The sequence below is a fragment of the Schistocerca gregaria genome, chromosome 9, assembly GCF_023897955.1.
Source record: "Schistocerca gregaria isolate iqSchGreg1 chromosome 9, iqSchGreg1.2, whole genome shotgun sequence".
NCBI lineage: Eukaryota > Metazoa > Arthropoda > Insecta > Orthoptera > Acrididae > Schistocerca > Schistocerca gregaria.
In genome coordinates this window covers 28,752,402-28,775,513 of record NC_064928.1, presented here as the reverse complement: position 1 = coordinate 28,775,513, position 23,112 = coordinate 28,752,402, and the positions used below count along the sequence as shown (strand labels likewise).

The following is a 23,112-nucleotide window of genomic DNA, read 5'->3' as shown; positions in this document are numbered from 1 at the left end:
TATATACGAATTCAAAAGTAATAACAGTGTACGTGGCTACAACACTAGGAGAAAGGCTGATCTTCACAACTCAAGGTTAAAGCTAACTTTGGCTCAGAAGGGGGTAAATTACGCTGCCACGAAAGTCTTCGGTCACTTACTAACAGCATCAAAAGTCTGACAGAAAGCCATATAGCATTTAAAAGGAAATTGAAAGAATTTCTTAATGGCAACTCCTCCTACTCATTAGATGAATTTTTGGATATAATAAGTGGGTAATTTTCCCAACCCACAAAAAAAGAGAATAATAATAATAATAATAATAATAATAATAATAATAATAGTAAGTGTCATGTAATATTTTGTGTAATGTAATATCTTGTATAGACACCTTTTATTAAACTGACATGTTCCACATCATTACGAAGTGTCGTATTCACGATCTATGGAACAAGTACTAATTTAATCTAACACAAATATGAACGAAATTCTTTCCTTTCTTGGGACTGAAATTCTAATGAGTACGCTCAAGCTACCACAAGTCAAGATGTACTGGAGTAGGCTACTTGATCTGCCTCTCATCAGTGATACTCTGACTCGGGACAGATACTCCAAGTTACGCAATCATTTACATTTTTTAAATAATTTACATGATCAAGATAGGAGTGACAAACTTTGGAAAGTGAGGCCTGTGATTAATGTTTTCAGGAATAAGTGTCTCACTTTGCCACGATCTAAGCACCTATCAATTGATGAGCAGATGATTCAATTCTCTGGCAGATGTGCAATGAGAACTTATGTGCCATCGAAACACAATCCTCTTGGGTTGAAAAAAATTATTTTGGCATCTTCAGAAGGTTTAGTTCTTGACTTCATAATATATACTGGCAAAGAAACAGAGTGTAACACTGAATTAAAAGAAATAGGTTTAGGTGCAAGTGTAATTACGCTGTTGACTGTGACAGTTCCAAACAATGGGCAGCATGTGATATACAGGGTGGTCAGAAAATGTCTGAAATGCTTGTCGTGATGTTCCAGGGCAGATTGTACCGAGACATAAATGTTAAGAAAAAAATGTGATATGTTGTGTCATTTCCAAGATATGTAGCTTAGAAGCTAGCCAATCAGCTTGTTTCGCACTCAGATTCAAACGGCCTGCGAGGGGTGGTGTTACCAAATGTATGTTTCATGTTTTAAGCATATGGCAATAAGGCTATGTATTAAAGGCTATTGCCTTATCGGGTGGCATGGTCTGGGGGTAGAAGGCTAGACATGAGAAATGCAAGGGCCAGGGTTCGACCCCCAGCAGGATCATTATTTTATTTTTATTTAACCAATTTGTTGTTGTTTGAACATTTATGTATGAATTTCATTTGTACAACTTTTATTTACATTAATTGCTTATGATTGCATTGGACAAAGGTCTAACAATACGTAACTGTTTCGACATAATTATAGAAAAGCAGTAAAACTCATACATAATCAAAAGCCATACATGTAACAAATACAGGAAAAATAATGATAAAAAAATAATACAACTGATGTTTTGTCAGGTCTTTAATGTAACAACATAATTTCCAGGAGCAAAGCGTAACAATAAATCTTCACAGTAGCTGCTCTAAGTGTCCTCCTCCAACCTGATGGCATGCATTGCAACGCTGCATCATGGAGTCCGCAAGCTTTCCGAAATCAAAGGTTTCCATGATTTCATCAAAGGATAAAGTCATCCTCACAAGAAGCTCTTCGATTGTGACTACCGGGATCGCGTAGATGATTTGTTTCGCATGCCCCCACAGATAAAAATCTAACGGCGTCAGATCTTGTGAACAAGCTGGCCAGTGAACTGGACCACCTCAGCCAATCCACCTTCGGGGATACAACACACCTAAATGCTCACGTACTGCAACAGCGAAGTGCGGCAGTGTGCCGTCATGTTGGAACCACATTCCTTGCCGGACCGCCAGTGGAACGTCTTTTACACATAGCGGAAGGACATTTTCATGGAATGCTAAATAAGTCTGTCCATTTGAATGGGGGGGGAGTAGGACGGGACCCACCAAACAGTGGCCCATGATACCTGCCCAAATGTTTACGCTAAACCTCCACTGATATGATTTAACGTAAGTACCATGCGCGTTTGCATCCGTCCAAATGTGGCTGTTTTGGGAGTTGAAAATGGTCCTTCTCTGGTGAAACATGCCTTATCTGCCCACAACACCATTCTTTTGAAATGCGGCTATTCATTAGATTTATTTAAATACCACACGGAATATTTGTAACATGCACCTTCTGTAGGTGGTATGGAAATGGGTCATCGTCGTGTAGGATGTCCAATACTACAGCGAGCGAAACCTGTAGCGACAAACAAACGAATAAATTTTACCATGTGTGGTTTGCAGAGATCCATTAAGAACATCGGAATAACTTTACTTACCCCCAAAGCATTACCAATGGCCCTCGAGCTGGTACTAAGTGTTCCAGCAACCGTATCGAGAACATTTTCTTCTAACTGAACGTTCCGTACATAGTGTTCTTGTCCAGCATAAACATTTGTTACAGCAAAACTTCCGGTTTCCCTTAATCATCTATCAACTGCTATGAAGGTATTCGCACACCATGAATAACGCGGTTGGGAAATCTTGCGTTGTAAATGTTCTGGGCCTCTGGTCCATTTTGACCCGCAGTGCCGTATGCTAAATGCGTATCGGCGTATTCCTCGAAGGAGTACCGATGTTGCGCTATGCTACCACTGTGTGTGTCAAGCCTACATCCATTGTTCTGTCACACCTGCTTCCGTGTACCTTCGCAGCTAAGTCTTCCGACAAAGATGGACTGCATACATACGATTCCCAACGGTGATCAAATGACAAGCAGATGAAGGTTCACTACACAGGCCGAGACAGTTTGAGTTAGATGATGTCATAGCGTAGGTGGTACCGCATGGAATTGCTGACCCATTGGTCCTGGGTTCGATCCCTGCTACAGGTGAATATTTTCCCCTATTTTTATTTGTATTGCTCTCTCATTCGGTTTGAGCAAACCACATGGAGAATACATTTGGCAACACCGCCCCTTCCAGGCTGTTTGAATCTGAGCGTAAAACGACCTGATTGGCTAGCTTCTAAGCTACATAACTCGGAAACTGCGCAACGTATCGAATTTTTTCTTAACATTTACGTGTCAGTACAACATTCCCTACAACATTACTACAAGCGTCTCAGACATTTTCTGACCACCCTGTATAGTGACAGATTTTTTACAGGCATTAAGTCAATTGAGCTTCTCTCCCTTTAAAATTCAGAACTGATTGTGATCTAAACATAGGTGAATGGGATGAATGTGTGAGGGGAGGCAAAAAGGTGTGTGCACTTAAATGGAAAGATAACAAGGCTTACAAGTAACTTGCGGCTCACTTCTGACACAAGATGATACCAAATGACAGTGATGGTCGAAGGTACAGAACAGAAGTATTGATGTATCACAACCAGTTATTGTGAAGAGTTACAATTGTAACATGGGTGGTATTGACCTATGTGAAAGATTCATGGCCTACTACAGGTCAAATACCAGAACAAGAAAATGGACAATCAGACTATTTAACCATTTTATTGCTTTAGCTATTATTAATTGCTGGATTACATACAAAAGAACCTGTGCAAAAGAAGAAGTACCAAAGTCTAACAGACTGTCCCTAATGAACTTCAGACAATGTGGCCAATGTACTGGTAAAGGGTTCTCATGTCAGAGGGTCCTCACAACTCTTCAAAGAAATAACCTTGGACGAACAGGAGATCACTGACAGCTTAGGAGAAGAAGACAATAAACCCAAAAGAAGAAAAGTTGTTTCCGTGCCAAGGAAGCCAACTCGATATGACCAGATTTAACCATTTCCCACCTTTGTTCAGAGCACAATGTATGTGTGTCCACGAACATTAGTAGAAGACTGAATCTGAAGGTTCTTGTAGTGACCATATTAAGGAGTGTTGTTCAGAATATCCACCAGATGAAGAGGAAAATGTTCTTACGAATGATACTATGATAGGTAATACGTGCCAATAATGATTAACAATATTCTATATGTAGCCAAAATGAATAAGACACTATTTCTAACCTAACCTGTCTAAGGGTGCTGCATTTTACCATTACACATACATCTGAACAGAAGTGCAGTTTATAACAATTACGTATCGTGTATACTATGAACATACAATAACTGCACTGTAGCACAAAACAAGTATTTGACATAACTTTTATATCATAATTTTAGATTCTGAAGTAGTGCACAGGGTACGTAAAAGGACGTGAACTCCCAACGCGTGGAAACTTAACACCCGTAAGAATAACACGAACATCGGGCAATCTCATGTATCTCATGGTGGAAAGAATGTTTTAGAAAAGATATTTGTGGACGAGGACTGTAACCACAGGAGGGAATGTTATGCAAAAATTGAGGCAAGTAAGAGGAAAGAAATATCCAAAAATGTTTGGAAATTAGCAGACTACTCCAGACAGAATGTGTATATTTGGGGACTTGTTCAGTCAAACTCACCACAAAGAAAAAACTGGAAGGATGGATCTCATTCTCCAAAAGCAGTCACACAGAAATACTTTCTTAGGGTAGGAAATAATACTAGTATACAGGTGCACAAGAAGTACTTCTTAGGGTCACTGCAGATAAATGGAGATTATACAGGTGTATAAGAAAGCAGGGAGTGTTTGCTGTTCCTGATTCACAAGGAGGAAAAAACAGCTGGAAATAAAATAGACAACAGCAGTGTTCAAGACCATATCAACTTGTTTCCATCTTACCAGAATCATCATACCAGAAAGGAAAATCCCAATTGACGATATCTCAGCTGAGGTCTCACAGTGAGAAAAATGTAGAAACACTATATTCAACAGTGAAGGAACACTGGCAAAGAACCAGCGAAAGCAAAATATTACTATCATGTTTTCATTTCAAAATTTAATCTACACTTCAAGCCTCCATCCAAGGATACTAGTAAAGTATGCAATTAACTACAATTGGAGACTGCAACTCAGGATGATGTACAGAGGAGACATAGGCTGCATAACAAGAAGGGCGAACATCTAGCACTGGCTGAAGAAGCAAGCAAGTTGGTGAAACAAGGCAGAAATGGAGTATCTAGTAACCACCACATGTGAACGTTTTACTTACAAGAGACACTGCCCTTTCCAAAATTTCAGGCATCTATTGCCTACTATAAGAGAAATTTATGTGTGTATAGTCTGGGATGCCATTCTTTCAATGACGGAAACAGATACATGTAGATGTGGGATGAACAAAGTGGGGAGATCGAGGTTCCCAAGATGATGTGTCCTGTGTTGTGAGACACCTTAAGGAATACATAGATGTATAAAGTAGTTACTGTGTATTGTGATCCATGTACAGGGCAGAACTTTAATTGTAACATGTATGTTTCCTTGATGAAATTAGTGCAAGACCCAGACATGAAACAAAGCAATAACCACAAATTTATGATACCTGGCCATAGCTACCTAATTAATGATGCACACTTTGGTCTGATTGAATTAGCCAGTTGCAAAAAAATATATTTACTCAGCTGGTGATTGGGTAAATACTGTATTATCCAAAGATGTAAAAACAAAATGCTATTGATGGGCATCCGTTAAAATGGCTGCAAGTCAGATGGATGCAATTTGAATGGGCAGTGCCATTTTCCTTGAGGTTTAAATCAAGTTTCCGTCAAAGTGAAGAATTTCATGAGGTGGATTTTTGTAAGCATACATTAGGCAGACCTACTCAAAGCCTTGCATCAGTGACACGAGGGAGACTGCACGAGACAAGAAGGGCATGCTTGATGTTCTAAAATTCATTCCTCCTGCGTATCATCCATTCTTCAAGGACTTGCCTATGAAGGTGTCTACTCGACGTTCGGATTCCTGGGACCAGATTTCGGACAAGGAAAACTACAAACCTGTATTCACACAATGTACTGGAAGTTACAGTGGCTGACTGGTAATGCATTCAGTGCACAAACTAAGTAACTCCTTTCTTTTTTTGTTCAGCAAGTCATTTCCTACACATTTCCTGTATGTTTTGTTAAAATATTTTTTGGATAGATTTTAGTGCATATTATCCTGTATTCATCAGTACAGAAATTATTAACATTAATAATTTTGTGTACGTTTCTTAATGAATGCTCCTCTTACTCAAACCTATCCTCGGTGGAGTTACGCCACTTGTGCTCTGAACCACTCATATATAGAAAAGACTAGCCCCTACTATAAGAAACCCAAAGTTTCACTTCTGCAGATGATCACGCCATCACAGCTCAGGGAATTTGAATGCATCAAGTTAACACTGTCAAAAGCCCTAAATTACTGTCCACCTACTACAAGACAAGCAGCTGACACTACTCTACGTGAAGAACAAGGAGGCCACTAGAAGCCTTTGCACACTAACTGGGGAGGAAAATTGCACAGCCCTTACATATCTCTGGGTCTCTTTGGACCAAGCACTGACCTATAAGAAAGAATTCCTAAATACTGAGCAGAAAATGGGTGCAAAAAACAATGTGGTACTGAATTTCACAACAGGAGCAGCTCACAAGAGAAGAGAGACTAAAAACATCTGCATTGGCCTCTTAGTACTCAGTGGCACAACACACGCTTGCCCAGTGTCATATCCGTCTTGCCATTCTAAGAACTGTGGATGAAGCTCTTAACAAAAAATACAACTCAGTCACAGGCTGTCTCCACCCCACACTTCTGGAGAAGCAGTACTATCTTGCTGGAATAGCACCCCCAGGCATACGAAGGCTTTTGGCAGAAGAGAACAACGACTGAACCCACATCATCTGCAGCCTACCACTTGTTTGGATACCAGCCAGCACAACCAAGACTCAAGTCAAGGAAGGACTTCCTGGGAACAACTGAGGCACTTGCAGAACCATCTAAGCATGAACCACAATACTTCAGGAGTTGTGCACCAGGAGCCAACAATGGAAGGCTGGTACCGGACGAGAGAGAGAGCAACCCCTGGCCACAAAGACAACTGGGCTCTCCGAAGACACTCGACTGACTACGAAGCAAGTGTCACATGTTGTAGATCCGACATACAAAGACGGGGCTACACGGTGGAGACCGAATGTAGTGTCATGTAACTTATGGTATACTTCTGTTTCAATTATTACAATGCATGTTGCTTAGTTATTGTGTAGCTCTTCGATGTACGAACGCTTCTGACAAGAAATAAATAAATAAAAATGCTAGCAGCTGAGATGGTGCACTGATTACTCGAGTTACAAATTGAACTGACTACTCACCACTGTGGCAGACTTGGCAGGTGTCTGGCAGTGACCGGGGTTCTGTGTACAGTACCTGAGATCGTCACAGAGGAGCAAAACCTTATCAAGGCAGCTGACGCTTCTGCTGAGAATGAGATTTGTGCAGCGCAGCAAAGATGAAGCCTCAGAGTTGCTAGATGTCAAATGGTGTCGGAAGCAGTTGAGACCACCTGTAACGAATGATACTACATACTACACAGGAAGTTTTCTGGGCAGAAAATACTGAAAATTTAAGAAGGCTGATAAATTTAGCGAGGTAACACAAAAGGATGGTTGGGACAGAGGCTAATAAATTCAGGTCGAGGATTATACAAATGAGTCTGAACTAAATACATGTACAATGAGAGAGCTAACTTGTTTGAAACAAAGTTACAGCACTATGTTACAGTAATAAGTCAGAATTTCAATGTGCAGAAAAATGCTTGGATCAGACTAAGAAAAGACAGAAAACATGGGACAATACAGTAATAGGAGTAATGAAGATCTGTACTACGAAACTAGACAAATTTAAGGGTGACAAAACTTACAAGGGAAGGCCACAACATTGGGATCATAAATTTACTTCAAACTTTGTACACCTATAGTAGGCCATTAAAACAACATAATATGCAATTAGTAAGGTGCACTATGGCAATAGTGAGAAAATCGCAAGAGCCATTCTACACGTCTATTACGTACCTCATGTATCTGTGCGAAGGTACCAGCTGTAGGCCACCTGTTCTGGTCATGTTCTTAAGTGTTTGTGCTATGCAAGAGGGTCGGGGATGAGCAGACATTTCGAATCCCCCCCCCCCACCACCATTAATTTTTTAAGCTACATTTTTTTCATCGGTGGTCACATTATTTAATTTATATTACATTTTAGAGGTAATATAATGAAATAAATACACTTTCATGAAGTTGTAGTGAATTTCATATGTTATTTGACTATTTACTATTAAAACTAAATTTTCATGGATGAGGGACAGGCTTAGAGAAAGTCAAATCTCAATAAGTAATGGTGCGAAGTCATTCCACGTCAAATCACACAGGTCATGTCACCCATTATTTCAGATTTTCATGAAATTTTGCACATTTTCTTGTACTTATAAAAACTTGTACAAAATCTTTTTGCTCTCAGAACTTTTTTTTATATTGAATTTTAAGTGCAGTGATATTCCGATAACTGGGCTCTACAAGAATATCGGAGCAAAATGGTACATATAGAGATAAATGATCATAACTTAGGCATTTATGATTCTTTTAACTTTTTTTAGAGAAGCACATACTTAACAAACATGTAATTATTCGAGCAGTAAAGCTACAAAGAATAATACAAACCTGCTGGGAACTTGTAATTGGTTTTAAATAATTACCAAGACAGTACACATTGCAATAAAATAAAATTATTCATGGGTCTTCTACAAATGGAAAAGGTTAGATCTTTGATGAAAAAAACAATAATAGTAATAACAATAACAATTCTAAGAAAGATTATCCATACCTTATACCCACTGCTTCAGATTTTCGCAAAACTACTACTACTTTTTACTGTCTGCATGGCAATAGTCAATGCAAAATTTCTACACATACCTCATGTAGTTTGAAGGGGGAAAATGGATTTTTTTTTTTTTTTTTTTTTTTTTTTTTTTTTTTTTTTTTTTTTTTTTTACAGACAAATTCTGCAACTGAAATTTATCATTTGGATTGCCTTACAACAACAACAACAACAACAACAACAACAACAACAACAACAACAACAACTACGGCTGGCGAGCGCATGTTAATGCACCATATGGCTGCACGCAATCCGTAGACACATCACTCTCCCCAGAGAAAAAGAGCAACTAAAGGTGGCTCAAAATGACCTGGGTTTTATGAATATTTCGCCATTTGTGGCACCAGAAGGCATTGCAACATGTATTTCATTTGCAGACACAGTAACGTTCAGTACAGAGAAGCATGCCTTCAAGATGACAATCTCATACATGACAAGACAAATTAATAAAAGCACTAAAAACACAATACTGACAATCAAGTAAGCATTAACATTACTGGAGGAATCGAAGGACTTAATTCTATTTGCTGCTTCAATGAAATTTAACTCATTGTTTGAAGAGATTACTTTCATGGATTATTGTCTTCAGAAAAACCTGATAAGGAATGCTTTCCATATGTTAATATGTATGAACCATTGTAATAAATAGATAACATTCTAGTTAATGGCAAATGTCCAGTTGCATGAGAAGTAGTTGGCAACATACTAGGCATATCAAATAGTTCACATGATAAGTCACAATGCGTGGTATTCAAGATTAATCCACTATTGTTCACTTTTAGTGCAAAGAGTAGCTCAGGTGTACCACAGTTTTTACATGTAAATGTGACACCAATGGTGGAGTTAAATTAGAGATTATACCTTCAGAACATTGTTTAAGAAATGGATGATACAGATGCGTTGAAAGTCTAGGGCTCAATAGTAAGCATATAAATTGTACGAGTTAACAGGGTAAATCATGTATATGTTGCATCTGGCTTTTGTTCAACTGATAGTAGGATCTGTAAAAAAAAATTTCTGGATGTAGTAGTAGTACACTGCTCAAACAATCATTTGTAATACTTTCTAAGGCTGTTCTTAAGTCAAGTCATCAATTCTAGCGTTTGATAGACTATCAGTAATCCTTAACAAAAGAGTTTAAATCAAAGTTTGCACTTACAGCCTCTAAATGTGGGCTGCAACCTTGCAATTCTCGCTTCCTGGGTTTGAGAACATCAGGTCTGCCTCTCAGTCGGTCCTCATCACCTTGCAACAGTACAGGAAATCTACCCAGAAATGGATTTACATGACTGACACGAGCGACAATCGTACGAAAGGGCAGTTGGAGCTTAAAAGTGACTGGGCGACACCTCCAAGATTAGATATTGTCCTTTCCAAAATCTCTTAAACTTTTTGACTTGACTCTTCTTTAACAACACGTTGCTCAGATACATAAGACCGATAACTCAATACTGTGGCAGTGCTGCTTGGCGGTCGTGTTGTCTTGCTTGCTGAAGAAAGCATTGATGATTCCACTGCTTCTCTCCCCTCCATGCTTCCTTTATAGCTCGCATGCTAGATCCCTTACGTGTTCATTGCTGATTCTGGCAGTCAATCGTGCAAAGTCCAAGGGTGAATGCATTCTTCTTCTGTAGACGGTCTCTTATGGACTTAGGCCAGTTGAGCTGTGCATTTTGGCATTGTAATAACTTACCAAGTACAGTAAACAGACTTCCCAATTGTCCTGTTTGCTGCTCATATAATGGCTAACCATTTTAATAATTGTTCTGTGGACTTGCTTGACTCTTTCATTTCCTTCAGGGTGTGCTGGTGTAGTCCTTAACTGAGTTATTTGCATGAGCTTACACGCCTGTTTAAGTAATTCACTCATAAAATTCGTTCCTCGATCACTAATTTTACTTAATAGTGATCCGAACTTAAGAATCCATTCTTTTACAAAAACTTTAGCTATAGTCTCAGCACTCTGATCAGGTATTGGTACCTTGAGAAGGTATCAAGAGAAATTGTCTAACATTGTCAATATGTATTTGTTTCCATCTTTAGACTTGGGCAACGGTCCTATGACATCTAATGCTACTCATTCAAATGGTTCACTTGTTTCTGGCAGTTCTTGCAATGGCACTCTACTTTTTCCTAAATTGTTCCGTCAGTTACAGGAATCACATTGTGAAACAAACTCAAAAACGTCAGCTTTGCGACTTGGCCACCAAAACATTTGAGATGTTTTAATGTTTGTTGCTCTTTTACCCGCAATGTCGTGATAATGAGAATCGTGTTGCTCTCTCATGATTTGCTCTTTCACACTTTCTGGAATAACTAGGCGGTTTCCTTTACTAGTGATTTTGTACAATAATCCATCTATTTCGACAAAACGTTGATCATTTTTCCATAATTTGCATTGCGTATCTTCTTCTTAAGCTGCCTTTAACTCTTCTTCTCCGCTTATCGTAACACAAACATTGACTTTTCGACCCATTGCATCAGCATTCACATGTTTACCAGGTCGGTGAATAACCTTAAATTGGTACTCACTCAGTCTTAATGCCCATCTTGTTAATCTGGAACTTGGATCCTTTAAGCTCAATAAACATTTAACTGCAGCATGATCTATAATAACTGTAAATTCTCTTCCTGTTAAGAAAGATCTGTTGTGTGTTATACCAAAAACCAAAGCACAAAACTCCTTCTCAGTAGTAGTAGTATAATTACATTCTGCTTTGTTTAATTGTCTGGAAGCAAATGAGAATGGATGTTCATGACCAACTTCTTGAGACAAGATTGCACCTATGGCAGAATTGAATAAATCAGTTGAAAGAATAAAAGGTTTACTGAAATCCCGATAGGCTAACACTGGGGCTGTGGTTACAGCAGTTTTAAGTTCTTCCATTGCCTTTTTGCAATCTGTTAACCAATTAAATGTGGCTCCTTTCTTCAGTAGCTGTGTCATTGGATGTGCTTTATTTGCGTAACCGGCTATGAATCATCTGTAGAAATTCGACAATCCCAAGAATGATTATAGCTCTTTCAAATTCTGAGGTTCTGAAAAATTCTTTACATCTTCAATTAATTTTGGATCAGGTCGAGCACCTACACTGGTTATAACATGACCCAGGTAGTTAAGTTTACTTTGTGGAAAATGACATTTGTCTATTGATAAAGACAGGTTTGCACTTTTTATACGCTCAAAAACAGCTTGCAGTCTCTCAGTATGGTGCTTCAAGTTTTCACCAAAAATTATTACATCAACAAAGTAAACAAGTGCTTTTATTGGGGTGAGCCTTCATAAAACTGAATCCATCAAGCATTGAAATGTAGCTGGAGCATTACGAAGCCCAAACAGCATACAAAGATACTTGTACACTCCTGTTGTTACAAATGAAGTTTTGCTTGATCATCTGGATGCACTGCTAACTGGTGATAACTACTTGTTAAATCACATACTGAAAAAATTCGACATCTGCCCAAGTAATCCAAGGTTTTCACTAAATTTGGTAAGGGGTAAGAGTCAGGTGTGGTCACAGCATTCAAAGATCGGTAATCAACACAAAAACGGAACTGTGGTTCACCTGAAATTGATTTCTTCTTTACAACAACAACAACAGGTAAACATCACAGTGGGTCTGAAGAATCTCTTTGTTTTATAATTCCAGCTTCTAATTTTTCTTTAACCACGTCTTCCACCAACTCTCTGACTAAATGGTATTCGGTAAAGTTTCTGTGTGATTGGGGCAGCACTCCCTGCATGAATATGATGCTGAAATAAATGAGTGACAGGTAAGTTCTCGGAATAAATCTGCATACTCCAGCAAAACAGGCACTAAAATCTTCTGTTTCAACTGTCAAATGTTCTTATCTTTTTCCAAATCTTGTGCTTCAGTCTATTATTAACTTCGTCTCCTCGTTGCAATTTTGCGGTACTGTTACAAAGATCTGTGTTTATAGCTGCAGAATTTGCTACCTCATCTGGTATCTGTAATACGTCATTTGCACTTACTCGCGACACTTCAGCAACTTTTGTTCCTTGTGGCAAAACAACATCCTCATTGCTCATATTCGTTATTGTAACTGGGACTTTTGCGACATTCTGTCTTACCATTGTGGCAACACCTACACTTCTAGCAACATAACAATGCATTGTATGCAATAACTCACTTTTCTCAGGTCACTCAATTAATAACAATGTTCTTTCCTTGCATCAGGGTGACTTTATTTCAATGTAGATTATCTCTCCTGCTGCCATGGGAATCTGCTGAGGCTAATCAATTTGAACATCGACCCTGACAGTTTGAACTGATGCATCGTTTGGGCAGTCCATTCCCACAACGTCAGTATTGCTGCTCCTTTGAGTACGATCTGAAGAATGATCTCTTAGGTTGTAGTTATTACGGCTTGTTGTTGTCGTCTTCAGTCCTGAGACTGGTTTGATGAAGCTTTCCATGCTACTCTATTCTGTGCAAGCTGCTTCATCTCCCAGTACCTACTGCAAACTACATCCTTCTGAATCTGCTTGGTGCAGTCATCTCTTGGTCTCCCTCTACGATTTTTACCCTACACACTACCCTCCAATACTAAATTGGTGATCCTTTAATGCCTCAGAACATGTCCTACCCACCGACAAACTTCTCTTCTCCCCAATCCTACCTATTCAATACCTCCTCATTACTTATGTGATCTACCCATCTAATCTTCAGCATTCTTCTGTAGCACCGCATTTGGAAAGCTTCTATTCTCTTCTTATCCAAACTATTTATCGTCCACGTTCCACTTCTATACATGGCTACACTCCATACGAATAATTTCAGAAACTACTTCCTGACACATAAATCTATACTCGCTGTTAACAAATTTTTCTTCTTCAGAAACACTTTCCTTGCCATTGCCAGTCTCCATTTTATATCCTCTCTACTTCGACCATCATCAGTTATTTTGCTCCTTTACTACTTTAAGTGTCTCACTTCCTAATCTAATTCCCTTAATATCACCCGACTTTATTCGACTACATTCCATTATCCTCGTTTTGCTTTTGTCGATGTTCATCTTATATACTCCCTTCAAGACACTATCCATTCCGCTCAACTGCTCTTCCCAGTCCTTTGCTGTCTCTGACAGAATTACAATGTCATCGGCAAACCTTAAAGTTTTTATTACTTCTCCATAGATTTTAATTCCTACTCCGAATTTTTCATTTGTTTCCTTCACTGCTTGCTCAATATACAGATTGAATAACATCGGGGATAGGCAACAACCCTGCCTCACTCCATTCCTGCAAGTTGTTCTCTTTCTCCAAATGTCTCTAATTTTCCTGTACGGAGTATTGATCTTACCCCTCATGAGATAAGCCTCTACATCCTTAAATATGTCCTCTAGCCATCTCTGCTTTGCCATTTTGCGCTTGTATTCCTTTTTGCCTGCTTCACTTACTGCATTTTATCCTTTCATAAATTAAATTCAGTATCTCTTCTGTTGCCCAAGGATTTCTACTAGCCCTCATTTTTTTCTCTACTTGATCCTCTGCTGCCTTCACTATTTCATTCGTCAAAGCTACCCAGTCTTCTTCTTCTACTGTATTTCTTTCCCACATTCCTGTCAATTGTTCCCTGATGCTCTCCCTGAAACTCTGTACAACCTCTGTTTCTTTCAGTTTATCCAGGTCCCATCTCCTTAATTTCCTACCTTTTTGCAGTTTCTACAGTTTTAATCTACAGTTCACAACCAATAGATTGTGGTCAGAGTCCACATCTGCCCCCGGAAATGTCTTAAATAGAAACCTGGCTCCTAAATCTCTGCCTTACCATTATATAATCTATCTGAAACCTGTCAGTATCTCCAGGCTTCTTCCATGTATACAACCTTTTATTTACGGCTTAGTCTGATCTTTCTTCCTGTGACAAATATCTCTGCCTCCGTTAGCAGACAAGAAATCAAATCCAAGTACACCGTCATAACGCGTTTTGTTTTTTGAAACTACTTGCACCCTTGCTGTGTATTTATCTTCATTTTCACCTTCATCTTGACCTTGGCCAAGAATTAATTCTATGTCAACATCTCCATAGTTACACAGCTTTCCCCCGTTTAACCCTCTCACTTTTAATAGTGGCTGTTTCAATTTATTGTGTTTATCTGTGCAATACCACATTAACGAGGTCTGAGCTCCTGTGTCAATAAGTAGATTAATGTTTCTCCCACAATATACAGTACATACCACGAAGTCAATTTTGGTCCGATTTTTGCTGGAACTAACAAGATTCACTGTGTTTGGCAAGGGGCGGATTGAGTGGTGGGCAGCACGTCCACATAATCGTTTAAAGATCTGGAATATTGTCTGTTGTTCAAATTACCTTCCCTCTTGTTGCGACAATCTCTCTAAACATGACCCTGCAGCCCGCAATGATAGATTAGATTCTCTTGACAATCCTTACGCTTGTGATCCAGCTAATTGCATCTGTAGCATTGTACTGTTGTGTGGAAAACTTTAAGCTCTTGTTTCTGCATCTCATTCGGTCTTCTTAGTGCTTCAACGAAAGCAAAAGCCGATTATACTGGTTCCTGAAACGTTTTACATTGCACCAATCTAACAGCTTTGCTTACTTCCTCTCCGTGCAACCCATGAATGAATGTGTGCAAGGCTCTCTGGTCGGCTTCGAACAACTGAATTCGATTTTCCTTTTCATCTTCTACTAACTCGTACGTTTGAGCATTGATGTTTCGAATTCTGTCGGTAAACTGCTCGATAGATTCGTCTCGTCGCATTCGCAAACTGCGAAGCTGCTCTCTGTAAAATCTGATCGTGTTTTTACGTTTAAATCTCTGAACAACAATCGTTCTAAACTCATTGCAATCTTCTGTTTTCAGGCAAGTAGGCTCCGCGCTAATGAAATCTTGTGCTGCTCCCTGAATTCTTAATTTGGCAGCCACTAGCTTATCGGAATCTGTCCATGATCCTAACAGGGCGGCACCTTCAAGTTTACGAAAAAACACTTTGACATCATCTTCCGGTTTCCCGCTAAACACTGGAACTTGCGGCAATAATGAAAAATTCTTTATTGTAGTTGTACCTGTACTGATTAAACTATCATCTTACAAGTCTCTCGGAATGTTACGCTCGCTTCTTTCTGCTTTTAACTGCCGAATCTCTTCTTGCAGTTCATTAGTAACACTTTGTATATCGACAACGTTACTCTGATTTGATTGCGACATTTCGTCTAATTTAACGCCAATGAGCCCTTTATTGGCACGATGTAATGGCCGCTATCGGCAGGGGATCTCAAGTTGATTCCATATTTCTATGTTTGCGGAAAGCTTTTGACACAGTTCCTCATAAGCGACTTCTAATCAAGCTGCGGGCCTATGGGGTATCGTCTTAGTTGTGCGACTGGATTCGTGATTTCCTGTCAGGAAGGTAGTAGTTCGTAGGAATAGACGGCAAATCATCGAGTAAAACTGAAGTGATATCAGGTGTTCCTCAGAGAAGCGTCCTGGGAACTCTGCTGTTCCTGATCTATACAAATGACCTGGGTGACAATCTGAGCAGTTCTCTTAGGTTGTTCGCAGATGACGCTGTAATTTACCGTCTAGGGAGGTCATCCGAAGACCAGTATCAGTTGAAAAGCGATTTAGAAAAGATTGCTGTATGGTGTGGCAGGTGGCAGTTGACGCTAAATAACTAAGTGTGAATGATCCACATGAGTTCCAAAAGAAATCCGTTGGAATTCGATTACTCGATAAATACTACAATTCTCAAGGCTGTCAATTCAACTAAGTACCTGGATGTTAAAATTACGAACAACTTCAGTTGGAAAGACCACATAGATAATATTGTGGGAAAGGCGAGCCGAAGATTGCGTTTCATTGGCAGGACACTTAGAACAGGCAACAAGTCCACTAAAGCTCGTTTTGTATTATCACGTAATAGGGGAGAGAGTGTGGCAGATATGATACGCGAGTTGGGATGGAAGTGATTAAAAGCAACGACGTTTTTCGTCGCGGCGCGATCTATTAACAAAATTTCAGTCACCAACTTTCTCTTCCGAATGCGAAAATATTTTGTTGAGCCCAATCTACATAGGTAGGAATGATCATCAAAATCAAATAGGAGAAATCAATGCTCGGAGAGAAAGGTTTAGGTGTTCGTTTTTCCCGCGCGCGGTGTTCGGGAGTGGAATGGTAGAGAGATAGTATGATTGTGGTTCGATGAACCCTCTGCCAAGCACTTAAATGTGAATTGCGGAGTAATCATATGTAGATGAGTCACTCAAAAGTAAAATAAAAATCCATCACTGCCTTTAGTATTCCAGCGAAACTGGAGTAGACCAACCTGAATTCAGGCGTTGGATGTCCCCACCTAGTCGGAAGATATTCACGCTGCTGCTGTGTGCTGCTGCTCTTCAGGACTGTAGATTTTCCATAATTTTCCCCATGGTCACACCACTTCTATAAGGGTGTTAGGCCCCGGATGATTACACGAATATTTCGTCAGGCTAAATACGGTCTTACCGAAAGGCTCCAGGGTGAGCTAATGAAAGAGAGATTTCCTCCTCCTCCCCCCCCCCCCCCCTGAGGCCCGCTGCGGATGGCGTCTAGTCGCGTACTCTCCGTCGCAGTGTGACCGGACGCGCGTCTGCTGACCAAGCGAATCGTCAACATGCCAGACAGGCCGGCTGGCGAGCGCGTGTTAACGCACGTAGGCTGCGCGCATTCCGTAGGCCCTTACATTAAGCTTGTAATATTATTGGGCCTTCCTTGGTATGAATGCTGTAAGTACCTTTGCAAACGCATTCACCAAGCTACGTAATAAATGATCACCTTATGAGATGAGACCTAGTCTTTGAAAGACATTTGGTTTATACAGGGTGTTACAAGAAGGAACGGCCAAACTTTGAGGGAATATCCCTCACACACAAAGAAAGAAAATATGTTATGTGAACATGTGTGAGGAAACGCTTACTTGCCATGTTAGAGCTCATTTTATTACTTCTCTTCAAATCACATTAATCATGGAATGGAAACACACAGTAACAGAACGTACCAGCATGACTTCAAACACTTTGTTGTTCAAAATGTCCTCCGTTAGCGAGGATACATGCATCCACCCTCCGTCGCATGGAATCACTGATGCAGCCCTGGAGAATGGCGTGCTGTATCACAGCCGTCCACAATACGAGCACGAAGAGTCTCTACATTTGGTACCGGGGTTGCGCAGATAAGAGCTTGCGAAGGCCCCCATAAATGAAAGTCAAGAGGGCTGATGTCAGGAGAGAATGGAGACGTGGAATTGGTCCGCCTCTACCAATCCATCGGTCACCGAATCTGTTGTTGAGAAGCGTACGAACACTTCGACTGAAATGTGCAGGAGCTCCATCGTGCACGAACCACATGCGTCGCACTTGTAAAGGCACATGTTCTAGCAGCACAGGTAGAGTATCCCGTATGAAATCATGACAACGTGCTCCAATGAGCGTAGGTGGAAGAACATGGGGCCCAATCAAGACATCGCCAACCATGCCTGCCCAAACGTTCACAGAAAACCTGTGTTGATGGCGTGATTGCACAACTGCGTGCGAATTCTCGTCAGCCCACACATGTTGACTGTGAAAATTTACAATTTGATCTCGTTGGAATGAAGCCTCATCCATAAAAAGAACATTTGCACCGAAATGAGGATTGACACATTGTTGGATGAACCATTCGCAGAAGTGTACCCGTGGAGGCCAATCAGCTACTGATAGTGCCTGCACACGCTGTACAGGGTACTGAAACAACTGGTTCTCCCGTAGCACTCTCCATACAGTGACGTGGTCAACGTTACCTTGACATTAGGGCTATCGTCAACTGCACGAAGAATTGCCTCGTTCATTGCAGGTGTCCTCGTCGTTCTAGGTCTTCCCAGTCGCGAGTCATAGGCTGGAATGTTCCGTGCTCCCTACGACGCCGATCAATTGCTTAGAACGTCTTCCTGTCGGGACACCTTCGTTCTGGAAATCTGTCTCTATACAAACGTACCGCGCTACGGCTATTGCCCCGTGCTAATCCATACATCAAATGGGCATATGCCAACTCCGCATTTGTAAACATTGCACTGACATCAAAACCATGTTCGTGATGAACACTAACCTGTTGATGCTACGTACTGATGTGCCTGACGCTAGTACTGCAGAGCAATGAGTCGAATGTCAACACAAGCACCGAAGTAAACATTACCTTCCTTCAATTGGGCCAACTGGCGATGAATCGAGGAAGTACAGTACATACTGACGAAACTAAAATGAGCGCTAACATGGAATTTAAGCGTTTCCGGACACATGTCCACATAACATCTTATCTTTACTTGTGTGTGAGGTTTGTTTCCTGAAAGTTTGGCCGTACCTTTTTGTAACACCCTGTATAATTTACGTAACTGTAAATATGCGCATCTAGCATAAACGCTAATACATCGACTGCGCAGTCAGAGAAACATTTTAACATAAGCTAAACTGAGCGTTACACTCAGATATACATTAAAATATGACTAAAAACTTTCGTAGATCTTCAGATTTTACTGCTTCTTGCAATGTGAAAGGGTAAAAAAGGTCGACTGTGTGCCATAAAAATGAGCAGTCTTGCCAGCGTGCAGATAAGTTAAAATTCGAGTAATTTATGTTCTATACTGAAAATCGGCAAGTTATTGTTATAAAAGCGTTGAACAATTAAAGAATTCCATTGATATAAAGAGAAAGATAATGAGTGTAATTTGTGATATAGACGCGAACCAAGAAGCGATCACAGGACAGGCTGAAATCTTATTATCGTACCAACATAGTCCGATAATTACTTATGTAAGTTACACTGTTTATAAATAAGCCCTAATTGCTCGTGAAAATTAATTGAATATATTTAGTGTTTACCAAAATTCTTATTCTATTCTTTTTCCTTTCTTTTACCTTCGTGTCATATTGTTTTTACAACTGTCGATCCGCCTTTACTACAGCAGAGAATACCGCGTCATCCTGGCCATAGGCAGAAGGCCGTTCCTTGTTTTCTATACAACTCATAGCCCCCCCGTTTATTAATGATTTCATTTACAAATGTAATTTTTATTGTTCATTGTTAAGGGTCCCTTAGATAATTATAAAATTCATACTGATTGTGTAAAGGAATCCGGGTTCTTTTTCAAATAATAGAAGCCTTCGCGTAATCAAAAACTAGCCGCCTCCTGACAACGATCAGGAGCCGACCAGAAGACTGATTCCCTCAGCCTCTTTCGCGTTTCCCGTGGCAAACTGAGAACACGACATTCTAGTACAAAATACAACACCTATATAAGTATTAGATTAAAAAATTGAAATATATCACTAATTTATTGTTTTATCGTACTAGAGGCTGTTGTCCAAACACTTTGGCTCTGAAGGGGGTAAATTATGCTGCCACAAAAGTCTTTGGTCACTTACCTAATAGGGTCAAAAGTCTGACAAATAGCCATATAGCATTTAGAAAGAAATTAAAAGAGTTTCTTAATGGGAACTCCTCCTACTCATTAGATGAATTTTTGGATGTAGAAAGTGGGTAATTTCCCCAACCCCCACAAGAAATTAAGTGTAATGTAATATTTTGTGTAATACAATAGCTTGTATAGACACCTTTTATTAACCTGACACGTTCCATATCATTACAAAGCATCATATTCATGATCTATGGAACAAATACTAATCTAATCTATGATTTTTAAATATGTAAAACACTTTCTGACAGCTGATACATCGTTTATTTTTATCAAAACTCAGATATTTTAAAAAGAAAGAAAAAAAAGAAGCACCCCGAGATACTGGACATTCATTTAATATATATCACATCATTCCTCAGAAGATCATTCAAATCAGATTTCATAAACTGACGAACAATAGTAAGGCTGCCTCACGAAAGTGCAGAGCTAAAAGTTATAAATTTAATAGAAAAATTTCACCACACAGCTTAACTTTATATAGGTCTCAAATAAGCATTTTTAAACAACAATTATTCTAGCCACACTAATGTTAATTTAATCAAACATGGAAAATCCAGGCTGGAATGTAACAATATTATGAGAAGAAAGTATCTTCTCGCCATATAGGGGAAATGCTGAGTCACAGATATGCACAACAAAGACTCTCTCAAAGCTTTCAGCCACTTACCTTCATCAACAATAGACATGCACACGCACACGTGTGTAAATTGCATTTGCATGTGTGTGTGTGTGTGTGTGTGTGTGTGTGTGTGTGTGTGTATTGTTGATGAAGACCAATGGCCGAAAGCTTTAATTGTGAGTGTCTTTTTGTTCTGCGTATCTGCGACTCAGCATCTCCCCTATATAATGTTAATTTAAAATGTGCATATTCAGCAGTGAAAATATCTGAAACTATCAATGAAACTTCTTAAGAGCACCTCTGTTTTTAATTCACTGCGGCAAATTATATTCTGTTAACTTCACATCTTTTTCATTACAGTAATTCATCCTGCACAATAATGATGACTTACGTACACCAACAGCACATAAAATGTTTTCCAAGGGCACAAAACAAGAGTCTTCCTTCTCAGTCAAAAGAATGACACTGCTGGTCCAGATAGGTAGAGGAAAAGTAGTTCAACATCTCCTTTATCAGCCATTTCTGATGAAGGCAAAGTACCACCTGTCGTCATATACAGCTGCCATAAAAGAAATTGTTGAGGTCGAGTGCATGTCCATTGTGGAGCATTTTCACTGAATGAAAAAATCAAGGAAGGCATTTCAGAAGAAGTTACTCTTCTAGTCTCTAAAGAATCAAAAAAGTGGTTTATAATGGTGAAACTTCCTAATACCAGGTATTGTGCAGTGTTGTGAGGATCTTGCATAGGAAATCTACAATGACTTTAAGAAGTGATCAATACATTTGTCAATATTACCTTTGCAGAAATCATAAACACCAGATGCGGATGTTATTTGTGCATCATCCGCTAGTTGAAGACTAGCTCTTCTCAATACCCATTTTATTGTTCTTCCCAAACAATCGCACACAGATTTACAGTGGCAAGCAGCAAAAAAGTAATACCCATAATCTACAGAAAAATTGTTTTGTGCTCACACATTTTTAAAGCTTTTTCTATTCTTACACTGAGCAGCACATTCACCAGTGACATAATGCATTTTCTTCACTTGTGTGTAATGCACTGCCAACCACTTAACCTTTTCTTTCTGGACAGCATTTACAAATCCTACATCAAGTTCCATATGATCACTTATAAAGCAGTGGTTCACTATCACCAATTTACTTTCTTCATTTACCACATAAACTTGGGATGGACTGTACAGCTGCTTCTTGTCCAGTGGTAACTCTGAATTTCATTCTGAATTACAAAACTGTAGTTTTCAGTAACGTCCATTAACAGAATTGCTTTTTATGGGGATAGATTTCCTTTCTATTTTTCAATGATTTTGACTGACAAATACATACAAATGAGTGTGGTTATGTGCCTGTACTTTTGTTATCAGCATGGCTATGTATTCACCAACAGTTGCAGAGTGCTTCACCAATTCTGCACGATGATCTGTGTTTATCCACTGGCTGAATTCAATATCATCATCAACATCTCCGTAAGGTAATTTCTGTATTAATGATTCTGACAGTTTGTAATCAATGGGACAATTATCACAGTGATTAAACATGCAGTCATAGTTTTCAGAGACACATACAAGAAATTTTACAAGTTCTTTGTACATTCCTTCAATGTGTTCTGCCTACACACACACACACACACACACACACACACACACACACACACACACACACACACACACACACACACTGAATGAGTGCCAGATGCACCAGCTAAAATACACCACTCTGGTCTTAGCAAACAACATTTAGAAAGACCAATGTAAATGTTTGGATTATCCCATTTAAAACAAGAGTACTGTTCTCTTAAGTTGCATAGGATGAGTTTTTTGCATACATGTTCTTCTGAATGCTAACTTTGTCTTTTGCTCCCGGTGACATTCGAGTACATTCATAATTTAGGTGGAAATCAGTGAAAATCTTTACCAGTTCATCAGCAAATGACTTTCCCCCTTTTTGGTTCAGGAATTTATAACATACTCATTTTTGTTTTCAGTTTCCTTGCTTGTCGAACCACATACTCACTAACATTGAATTCTGACATTATATTTTCCTTTGACCAAGAGGGTGGAGCTACAGTTAAAATTTGAATTTTCTCAGGTACTCTTACACTAACCAAATTTTACTTCATTGACAGTATCGTGTGGTTCCTGTAGAGGGGCAG

The 23,112-nt window shown here is 39.4% G+C and overlaps 1 long non-coding RNA gene across 1 annotated transcript in view; it reads right to left on the bottom strand.

Annotated features, from left to right (window-relative positions):
* Window positions 1–3,649: 3,649 nt before the first annotated feature.
* Window positions 3,650–23,112, bottom strand: part of LOC126291793 (uncharacterized) — a 29,261-nt gene continuing 9,798 nt past the window's right edge. The window contains exon 2 of the long non-coding RNA XR_007551872.1: window positions 3,650–7,480. This is a non-coding gene — a long non-coding RNA (uncharacterized LOC126291793). The remainder of the gene's footprint in view (window positions 7,481–23,112) is intronic.